Source organism: Triticum dicoccoides, chromosome 7B (assembly GCF_002162155.2).
Source record: "Triticum dicoccoides isolate Atlit2015 ecotype Zavitan chromosome 7B, WEW_v2.0, whole genome shotgun sequence".
NCBI lineage: Eukaryota > Viridiplantae > Streptophyta > Magnoliopsida > Poales > Poaceae > Triticum > Triticum dicoccoides.
In genome coordinates, this window is record NC_041393.1 from 2,434,170 (window position 1) to 2,446,066 (window position 11,897).

At 44.7% G+C, this 11,897-nt stretch overlaps 1 pseudogene; it reads right to left on the reverse strand.

Moving 5' to 3' along the window:
• Window positions 1-11,615, reverse strand: part of LOC119336845 — a 23,810-nt pseudogene extending 12,195 nt beyond the window's left edge.
• Window positions 11,616-11,897: the final 282 nt, after the last annotated feature.

The window sequence follows — 11,897 nt, forward strand, 5'->3', positions numbered from 1 at the left end:
GGGCTCTGGAGAGGGGGATTCGTCGCCGTCGTCACCATCAACCATCCACCATCACCAATTTCATGATGCTCACCGCCGTGCGTGAGTAATTCCATCATAGGCTTGCTGGACGGTGATGGGTTGGATGAGATTTATCATGTAATCGAGTTAGTTTTGTTAGGGTTTGATCCCTAGTATCCACTATGTTCTGAGATTGATGTTGCTATGACTTTGCTATGCTTAATGCTTGTCACTAGGGCTCGAGTGCCATGATTTCGGATCTGAACCTATTATGTTTTCATGAATATATGTGAGTTCTTGATCCTATCTTGCAAGTCTATAGTCACCTACTATGTGTTATGATCCGGCAACCCCGAAGTGACAATAATCGGAACCACTCCTGGTGATGTTAGTTTGAGGAGTTCATGTATTCACTATGTGCTAGTGCTTTGTTCCGGTTCTCTATTAAAAGGAGGCCTTAATATCCCTTAGTTTCCAATAGGACCCAGCTACCACGGGAGGGTAGGACAAAAGATGTCATGCAAGTTCTTTTCCATAAGCACGTATGACTATATTCGGAATACATGCCTACATTACATTGATGAACTGGAGCTAGTTCTGTGTCACCCTATGTTATGACTGTTACATGATGAACCACATCCGGCATAATTATCCATCATTGATCCGGTGCCAACGAGTTTTCCATATACTGGTTCTCGCTTATTTACTTTTCCGTTGTTACTGTTACAATCACTACAAAATACCAAAAACATTACTTTTGTTGTCTTTACTTTTGTTACCGTTACCACCACTATTATATTAGTTTGCTACTAAACACTGTGCTGCAGATACTAAGTTTCCACGTGTGGTTGAATTGACAACTCAGCTGCTAATACTTGAGAATATTCTTTGGCTCCGCTTGTGTCGAATCAACAAATTTGGGTTGAATACTCTACCCTTGAAAACTGTTGCGATCCCCTATACTTGTGGGTTATCAAGACCTTTTTCTGGCGCCGTTGCCGGGGAGCATAGCTCTATTCTTTGAGGCACTTGGGATTTATATCTGCTGGACAGTATGAAGAATTTGAAAGACGCTAAGACCAAGATTTTGCCCTCAACTACGAGGGGAGGTAACGAACTGCCATCTAGCTCTGCACTAGATTCTCCTTCTGTTATAAGTAAGCTTGCGACGCCTAAACCTGCTACCACTATGAATTCTGATATGTCGCATGTTATTGATGATGCCACTTCTGCTATGCATGATACTTATAATGAAACTACTTCTATGCTTGATACCATTGTGCCACTTGGTGAATATCTTGATGAGCAAATTGCTAGGTCTAGAGAAAGAGAAATTATTAAACCTGAACACGATGATGTTAGTGACGATGAACCTATGCCTGCTATTCCTGAGGGTTATCTTTTTGATGCAGAATCTTCTGCCGCTATTTTTGCTTGCCAGGATAGATATGAACTTAAGAGGTTGCTAGTTAAATGGAGTAAAGAATCTCTTAGAGATAGAATGAGACCTGAGCCTGCTTTTGCTACTTCACCTATTTGTGTTCCTGATAAGGATTATTATGATTTTTCTGTTGATCCCGATATAATTACTTTGGTTGAATCTGATCCTTTTTATGGCTATGAATCTGAAACTGTTGTGGCACATCTTACTAAGTTAAATGATATAGCTGCCCTGTTTACTGATAATGAGAGATCGCACTACCTTTATTTACTTAAGATATTTCCGTTCTCGTTAAAGGGTGATGCTAAGATATGGTATAATTCTCTTGATCCTGGCTGTGTGCAAAGTCCCCAGGATATGATTTATTACTTCTCTGCTAAATATTTCCCTGCTCATAAGAAACAAGCTGCTTTGAGGGAAATATACAATTTTGTGCAAATTGAAGAGGAGAGTCTGCCACAAGATTGGGGGAGGCTTCTCAAGTTACTTAATGCTTTGCCTGATCATCCTCTTAAGAAACCTGAAATATTTGATATTTTTTATAATGGACTAACTGATGCTTCCAGAGATTGCCTGGATAGTTGTGCTGGTTCTCTTTTCAGGGAAAGAACACCGGATGACGCTGAAATTCTATTGAATAATATGTTGGATAATGAAAATAATTGGGCACCTCCCGAGCTACCTCCTGAGCCAATTAGTGAGCCTATTCCTAAACCAACTCCGAACAAGAGAGGTGTTCTATTTCTCAGTCCTGAAGATATGCAAGAGGCAAAGAAATCTATGAAAGAAAAAGGTATTAAAGCCGAAGATGTTAAGAATTTACCTCCTATTGAATAAATACACGGTCTTAATTTACCACCTGTTGAAGAAGTATATGATCTCAATTACTTATTCACTGAAGAACCTCCCGATATCCCGACACAGGTAGTAAAGGTAAATTCTCTCTATAGATATGATAAAGCTGAAGTCCCTCCTACTAAAATTGCTAGTCAGTGCTTGGATGAGTTTGATAACTTTATGTTTAAGCAAGATGACTTTAATGCTTATTTTGGTAGACAATTAAAACAAGATGCCTATATGATTAAACACTTGGGTGCTTATATGGCTGATATTAGACATGAACTTAAACTTGTTAGCAAACATGCTTCTAGGGTTACCACTCAAGTAGAACAAGTACTTAAAGCTCAAAAAGAAGCGCTTGATGAAATGAATAGTAAGAAAAATGATTATGCTATTAGAGTGGCTACTAGAACCGGTAGAATGACTCAGGAACCTTTGTATCCTGAAGGCCACCCTAAGAGGATCGAGCAAGATTCTCGGAGAAATGATATTGATGTACCTAGTTCTTCTAAAAAGAAGAAAAAGAAAAATGATAGGACTTTGCAAACTTCTAGTGAACCTATCGCTGAGCCACCTGAGAATCCAAATGATATTTCTACTTATGATGCTGAAACACAATCAGGTGATTAACATGAACCCAGAGATAATGTTAATGATAATGTTCATATTGATGCTCAACCTAGTAATGATAATGATGTAGAAGCCGAACCTGCTGTTGACCTTGATAACCCACAATCAAAGAATCAATGTTATGATAAAAGAGATTTTGTTGCTAGGAAACATGGTAAAGAAAGGGAACCATGGGTTCAAAAACCCATGCCTTTTCCTCCGAAACCATCCAAGAAAAAGGATGATGAGGATTTTGAGCGCTTTGCTGAAATGATTAGACCCATCTTTTTGTGTATGCGATTAACTGATGTGCTCAAAACAAATCCTTATGCTAAGTATATGAAGGATATTATTACTAATAAAAGAAAGATACCTGAAGCTGAAATTTCCACCATGCTTGCTAATTATACTTTTAAGGGTGGAATACCGAAGAAACTTGGAGATCCCGGAGTACCTACTATACCATGCTCCATTAAGAGAAATTATGTCAAAACTGCTTTGTGTGATCTTGGAGCCGGTGTTAGTGTCATGTCTCTCTCTTTATATCGTAGACTTGACTTGAATAAGTTGACACCTACTGAAATATCTTTGCAAATGGCTGATAAATCAACTGCTATACCTGTCGGTATTTGTGAGGATGTGCCTGTTGTAGTTGCAAACGTTACTATTTTAACGGACTTTGTTATTCTTGATATTCCCGAGGATGATAGTATGTCTATCATTCTTGGAAGACCTTTCCTTAATACTGCAGGGGCCGTTATTGATTGCACCAAAGGCAATGTCACTTTTCATGTTAATGGCAATGAGCACATGGTACATTTTCCGAAGAAACAACCTCAAGGTTATAATATCAACTCTATTGGAAAAGTTCCATCAATTATATTTGGAGGTTTCGAATTTCCTCTCCCTACTGTCAAGAAAAAGTATGATATTCTTATTGTTGGGGATTTTCATATCCCCGTTGAGGTAACTTAGTGTCATTCGAAATTTCTCCGGTTCCGTGATTATTCGGAATGAGTTTGTTAACGAGACTTGATCAACCTTGTTAGTGGGTTCATTTTGATGATCACAAGATGGATGAAACTAGAAGCACAACCTTCTGTACCCTCTTTATATTTTCTGTTATTTAGTAGAAATAAAGTAAAATAGTATTTTTTTTGTCTGTTTGTGACTTATCCGTACAATATAAAAATATCTCGAAAATAAAAGTCCTCAGAATACCATGCCAATTTTATATGATTTTTTCGGGAATATTTAAAAATTTACTGTGCAAAAATCACCGCGGGGGGAGCTGCCACCTGGCCACGAGGGTGGAGGGCGCGCCCTACCCCCCTGGGCGCGCCCCCTACCTCGTGGGCCCACGGTGTCCCTCCTCCACTTATTCTTGCACCCATCTTCTTCCTCTGTCTCACACAAACACGAAAAACCAACTCAAGCACGAGTTCCAGCCCCGTTGCTGTGATTTTCGATCTCCTTGCTCAAAGCATCTCTCGCAAAACTGCTTGGGGAGATGGTTCCTTGGTGTGTGACTCCTCCATTGGTCCAATTAGTTTTTGTTCTAGTGCTTTATTCATTGCAAATTTGTGCTGCATAGGTGACCATGTTCTTGAGCTTGCATGTCAAATTTATATGGTTCCAATTAGTACTAGTGCTTTATATAGGCTCTAGGCACTTGCAGGAGTTGTTGCTATCAATTTTATTGATTGGTTCACTTTTATTTGAAGTTACTAAAAATTTCAGAAATTTCTCAGAGGAAGCAATATGTTTAGGAGGATGTTCCAAGGTGTCCCTTCAAGGAAGCATGGTCCCAGGCTTGCAGTACGTGATGCGGACGAGGAACCACCAAGAGATGCTCTTGTGAGGCCCTGTGAATGGCCTTCGAAAATTTTTATGAATCAAGTAGGAATCAAAGAAGAATTTAGCACATATTTGCGCAACGCTGGTCTTGAGGACATTGAAGCTGACAAATGCCCCCAGTATCATGATCTCACAAGTTCATTTGTGAGGAGGTTTGAGTTTTCATCTTCGCGTAATTCTCCTTCAGTCATGTTTGACCTTTATGATAAATCTTATACCATGGACTTAGAGGATTTCACTTCTGCTTGCAAGCTTCCATCACGGGGTAATGTCAGGGATCCCCCTAAATCTGAATATAGAGACTTTCTTGCTAAATTAACTATGGGGGAATCTAGAGACATAACACAAGCCACTTTAGGGAGCATTCATTTTCCTGCTATACATTATTTTGCTCTCTTTATAGGTAGATGTATTTATGCTAAGGATGAAGCATGTCACATGTGTGTCCCTGATCTCAGTATTCTCAGGAGTGTTGTGTTAGGAGACCAATCTTATCATTTGGGAACCATTGTAGCTCGCTGGTTGCATCAGAATAGACATAGCGGAGATTTCTTTGGAGGAATTTATGCAACCCAGTTAGCTAATTTTCTTGAGGTAGACACTCGTGAGGGTGACATGGAGTTACCCCTTCTTATTTAGATTTTGATTCTATGGTTTCCCACCAGTTTGTTGAAAGGACAGAGCCACCTCTCCAGTATCGACTAATCTTTAACAAACGTCATGTAGTCCATATTGCTCTTCCTGCTCCTGCCTTCTTTGATTTTCAGATAAAAGGAAGATATGTTATTACCAGAGAGGAGGTAGATGAATACGAGAGGAGAGCGGAGGCAGCTAGATGCTACACTGCAGCTCAGGAGGCGATAGCCGCTGCGTCACAGTATGACCCCAGTTTCACTTATGGGTATCAGCCAGGCCATTCCTGGCAATAGAGAAACTTAGGCTAAAATCCTAAGCTTGGGGGAGTACGTATTTCCCACCGACATCACATTCATGTTTACACACACTTATTGCTAGATGTCGGTATTCATACTCTTTCACTGTAATATCCATGCTAGTTTATTTTCTTTTTCCTGCTTTCTTCTTGTGTGTTTAATAAACCTTAAGAAAAAAAAAATAGTAGTACTTTATTTCTTTGTTGTAGTAATTAAAACGAAAAACCCAAAAATATTTCCCGTTCTTCTTTTGTTTGTTGGGAGCTTTCCCGTGTAAATAGTTTTTTCTTTTCCTTTCTTTGGGGGTCGAGAAGACCATATTGAAAATGCTTAGTGGCTCATATATGCATGAATGATTATTTAACCTAGAGCCCACATTACTTGTCTTCTCTCTTGAGTTGAATGCTTGCAGATTCCAGCGTAGTCCAATGCACGTGCACTCTTATTATTATTCACATCGTTCGGTCGTGCAAGGGAAAGGCAATAATGATGATATATGATGGACTTATTGGGATGAGAAAAGCTGGTATGAACTCGACCTCTCTTGTTTTTGTAAATATGATGATTCATCGTTCATGGGTTAGCTATTATGAAGTAAGCATATTTGCAATGACATTTAGAGATTATACTTGCTTGTGCCATGCTTGATTAGCTATGAGTTATAATGGTTTGCCTTGCGTGCCAACATGCTATTTGAATGATTATAATGTGGTATGAGTGGATGGTATCCTCCTTTAAATGAATTGAGTGACTGGACTTGGCACATGTTCACGCATGTAGTTGAATCAAATCAACATAGCCTTCATGATACTTATGTTCATGGTAGATTATATCCTACTCATGCCTGTATTCGGTGTAAATTAATTTTGATGCATGTTTACGAATGTTGTCACTCTCCCAGTTGGTCGCTTCCCAGTCTTTTGCTAGCCTTCACATGTACTAAGCGAGAATACTGCTTGTGCATCCAAACTCCTTAAACCCCAAAGTTATTCCATATGAGTCCACTATACCTACCTATATGCGGTATTTACCTGCCGTTCCAAGTAAATTTGTATGTGCCAAACTCTAAACCTTCAAATAAACATTTTGTTTTGCATACTCGAATAGCTCATATGTCAACTAGAGCTGCCCTTATCTTCCGTGTTAGGCGGGTTATTCTCAAGAGGAGTGGACTCCGCTCCTCATTCACGAGAAAAAGGCTGGTATCCGGGATGCCCAGTCCCATGCTTTGTGCAAACTAAATAAAAATAACTGCAAACAAAACTCCCCTTGGGACCCGTTGAATGTTGGAGGCACTCGTTGTTTCGAGCAAGCCATGGATTGATGCTTGTGGAGGAAGGGGAGTATAAACTTTACCATTCTGTTTGGGAACCGCCTATAATCTGTTTAGCATGGAAGATATCGTCGTCTTTTAGTTGTTATGTTGACAATGAAAGTATGCCGCTCAAAATATAATTTATCTCTATTTCAAAACCGAGCTCTGGCACCTCTACAAATCCCTGCTTCCCTCTGCGAAGGGCCTATCTATTTACTTTTATGTTGAGTCATCACCCTTCTTATTAAAAAGCACCCGCTAGAGAGCACACTGTCGTTTGCGTTCATTATTATTGGTTTATTTCGGGTATGACTTGACTAGATCTCTTTTACCATGAATTACAATGTTTAGTCAGTCCTTGATCTTTAAAGGTGCTCTGCATTTATGTTTTGCGGTCTCAGAAAGGCCTAGCGAGATACCATTTTGTTATACCATGTTATGATTATTTTGCGAAAGTGTTGTCATCCGAGTTTTGCTATTATGGCTCGCTAGCTGATTATGCTATTGATGTGAGCAATTGTGAGACCTACGTGTCATTGTGAGTATGGTTAGTTCATAATAATTGCTGAGACTTGAATGGTGACTTTACATGTTTACAACAACAATAGCAAACAGAATTTGTAAAAGTTTTTCTTTTTCTCTTTCAGTTTGTCAACTGAATTGCTTGAGGACAAGCAAGGGTTTAAGCTTGGGGTAGTTGATATGTCTCCGTCGTATCCACTTTTCCAAACACTTTTGTCCTTGTTTTGGACTCTAACTTGTATGATTTGAATGGAACTAACCCGGACTGACGTTGTTTTCAGCAGAATTGCCATGGTGTTGTTTTTGTGCAGAAAATAAAAGTTCTCCGAATGACCTGAAACTCCACGGAATATATTAGGATAATTAATAAAAAATCCTCGCAAAAGATGAAGACCAGGGGGCCCACACCCTATCCACAAGGGTGGGGGGCGCCCCCCTACCTCGTGGGCTCCCTGGTGGCCCTCCGACGCCAACTCCAACTCCATATATTGGCTTTCGGGGAGAAAAAAATCAGAGAGAAGAAATCATCGCGTTTTACGATACGGAGCCGCCGCCAAGCCCTAATCTCTCTCGGGAAGGCTGATCTGGAGTCCGTTCGGGGCTCCGGAGAGGGGGATTCGTCGCCGTCGTCACCATCAACCATCCTCCATCACCAATTTCATGATACTCACCGCCGTGCGCGAGTAATTCCATCGTAGGCTTGCTGGACGGTGATGGGTTGGATGAGATTTATCATGTAATCGAGTTAGTTTTGTTAGGGTTTGATCCCTAGTATCCACTATGTTCTGAGATTGATGTTGCTATGACTTTGCTATGCTTAATGCTTGTCACTAGGGCTCGAGTGCCATGATTTCAGATCTGAACCTATTATGTTTTCATGAATATATGTGAGTTCTTGATCCTATCTTGCAAGTCTATAGTCACCTACTATGTGTTATGATCCGGCAACCCCGAAGTGACAATAATCGGAACCACTTCTGGTGATGACCATAGTTTGAGGAGTTCATGTATTCATTATGTGCTAGTGCTTTGTTCCGGTTCTCTATTAAAAGGAGGCCTTAATATCCCTTAGTTTTCAATAGGACCCCGCTGCCACGGGAGGGTAGGACAAAAGATGTCATGCAAGTTCTTTTCCATAAGCACGTATGACTATATTCGGAATACATGCCTACATTACATTGATGAACTAGGGCTAGTTCTGTGTCACCCTATGTTATGACTGTTACATGATGAACCACATCCGGCATAATTATCCATCATTGATCCGGTGCCAACGAGTTTTCCATATACTGATTCTCGCTTATTTACTTTTCCGTTGTTACTGTTACAATCACTAAGACCAAAAACATTACTTTTGTTGTCTTTACTTTTGTTACAGTTACCACCACTATCATATTACTTTGCTACTAAACACTTTGCTGCAGATACTAAGTTTCCAGATGTGGTTGAATTGACAACTCGGCTGCTAATACTTGAGAATATTCTTTGGCTCCCCTTGTGTCGAATCAACAAATTTGGGTTGAATACTCTACCCTCGAAAACTGTTGCGATCCCCTATACTTGTGGGTTATCATGATACAAAGTGCTCCTTGAGCTGTGTCTAGAGGTAGGAGAAGGCAAGGCTAGCACTTCCCTGCCCAAGATGACTGGCTAGTTCTATCAGAGTTGGAACCCTTTGCATGGGCGCCCTAGGGGGTTTATATAGGCCTACCCCCCAGGGGTACAATGGTAATCCGTCCGGGTGCTGGGCCCGGCTGTCAGTGTCTCCAGCCTCCGGCTTCTCCGCCGCCTGGTTGGTGGCCGCTCACTGTAGTTGTGCCGTTGGTGACGGGGGCTTGGTCATCTTCAGCGTGGCTACAGTCCCGCCGCCTGGTGGGAGATCACTTTAGCCACACCTGGTCTCATCAGCTTAATGGCATGCTTGCCTCGGGGCAAGGGACGGCCGCCTGCTGGAGGCCGGCTAAGGATGGCAATTTTACCCATGGGCATATATATCCATTGATATCCGACCCAAATGGACATGGTTTGGATATGCTTTTGTGTCCATGGACGCCGCCCAAACCCGACCCGTATGCTCGTGGGTAGGGCATGTATATAATCTTGTACCCGTGGGTATATCCAAACCCGAACCGATAGTATGGTTAATGGGCCAAAATCTACTATTCCTACCTCGCAGTCACATGTCCCACTGCAATTTTACACTTTGTTATCTAAAACATGCAAAAAAATTTGCATAATCCCCGTCATAACTTTTATTAATTGATATTCAATCCCCTCCGTAACATACTCCAACGCCCCTTCCCTTATTTTTATCTCCTTGCTAAATGACTCGTCATTCACAACTATTAGAAAAATACTAAATGATCTTAGCTTGTTAGTGGACGTTGATTTACCATAAGTTGATGTATAGCATCAGTGAGGCCTAGCCTCCCACATGGTGAAGAATGGAGGAGCTTATGTTAATACTATGTTATGTCTTATTTATATGTGTCGAGAGGGGACCCAATGGATATCCAGTGGGTATGGGTATCCATCGGGTTTGGACATGGACAAAATTTATCACCCATGGATTTTTTCATGGATGAACAAAGACTATCTTCATGGATATGGCTATGGATTTGGTATTGTTCAACCCGATCCAAATCCGACCCATTGCCATCCTTAAGGCCGGCCCTTCCCGCGTACGACTGATTGAGCTTCCGCCGTCTTCTATGGAGTCTCTGCCTTATAGGGCCCGCCGTCGGCAGGTCGTACCGACAGGCCGTCGTGGGGAACAGGACTCCTCCTGCTCGGAGCGACGTCAGGGGAGACATGGCACAGTGCCCCGTCGTGCGGAGATCTCCGCCTGTACGGAGCACTGTAGCCACACCTACCCCGGGCGTCGGGGGCGATGTGCTTCACTGTAGCCATGCTCTAACTTGTACTCTCGATGGGGGCTCGGTCGTACCGAGGCCGCGAGGTGGCCGCCTGCTTGATGCCGCCCTCTCTAGAGGCCGGCGGGCTGAAGCCGGCCACTCGCAATGCTGTTGGTTGGGGTTGGCCGCCCTCTCGTAGCCGGCCATACAGCCAGCCGGTTCTCAGAGGGCGGAGCTTCGTCTTGGGGCTCAGCCAGGCAGAGCTGGCCCAAAGTCTTGATAAGTCCTAGAACCTGGATGAGGCTACCCTTGGCCCATTACTCCGACACCGGCGTAGGTGGAGCCAACAGAGAGCGAGATGACGTTGAAGCCGTCGCCGACGGCCTCGTCGAACGCCGCGAGTATGTCGGAGTCCAAGCAGCCGGCCTTCCAGCAGATCTTGTAGGCGGCGATGCGCTCGGTAGGGGCCATGCCGATGGCCCTCCCGCGCGCGTAGTCGTAGAACCCGGCGCCATCCACCGGCGAGCCGGCGACCGTGGACGCGGTGTGGGTGCCATGGCCCTCTGTGTCCAGCAGCGACTTGGACTTGAGCGTCTCGTTGATGGGGTGCCCGAGGGCCTCCTCATACCCTCTTGTAAAAGAACTTGGCACCGATGAGCTTTGCTGTTGCAGAAGGCGGAGGCGTTGAACTTGGCAGCCGAGACGCAGCCGTCGGAGAAGGAGGAGGGCGGGGGGCCGAGCCCGTCGCCGACGGGCTTGAAGGAGCTGCGGTTGAGCGGGTAGACCCGGTGTCGAGCACCCCCACGACGACGTCCGACACGGCGCCGGACGCGGCGGGGAGGAGCCCGGCCGCGCTGTTGAGGTGGAGGAACTCCGGGGTGTGGGTGGGTGGTGTGGAGCTGGCACGCCTCGTCACGGTGCATGGCAAGCACGCTCGGCTGCGACGCGACGTGCGCCGCCTGCGCCTCGGTGAGCCGCGCGGCCACGCCCGTGGCGGCGCGCGCGTAGGTGTACACCAGCCGCGGCCGCGGGGTGCTCAGGCGGCGCGGGAGGCCGAGGAGGGGGCCGAGCAGAGCGTTGCGGCCGGCGCGCGCGGCGGAGAAGGACAGCGCCGGGTGGTCGGACGCGAGGTGCACGATGTACATGGACTGCGGCTGGGCGTGCGCCTACGCCTCGCCCACTGTGGCGACGAAGAGCAGGACGAGGCACGGGAGGAGTAGCTTCTTGCGGCTCACCATGGCCATGGCGCCGGAGCGGATGGATTAAAGCGTCTTCTTAAGCGGAAGCAAGTCCGAGATCAGAAGCTTGGAGATGACATGGGAGGTGTCGAGCAGCAGCTCGAGGAGCTCGCGTGCTTGCGTCACCGCCCCGAGGGCGGTGAGGGCCGCGGACGTGGCGGCGACCTTGTCCCTGAGACCGGCGAGCGGCGCGCGCATGCGGGCGGCTGCGGCGTCGACGCCCTTGAGGCGGGCACTGAGGCCGACGAAGTTGATGAGGTTGATGAGGGCCATGAGGCCGATGAGCTC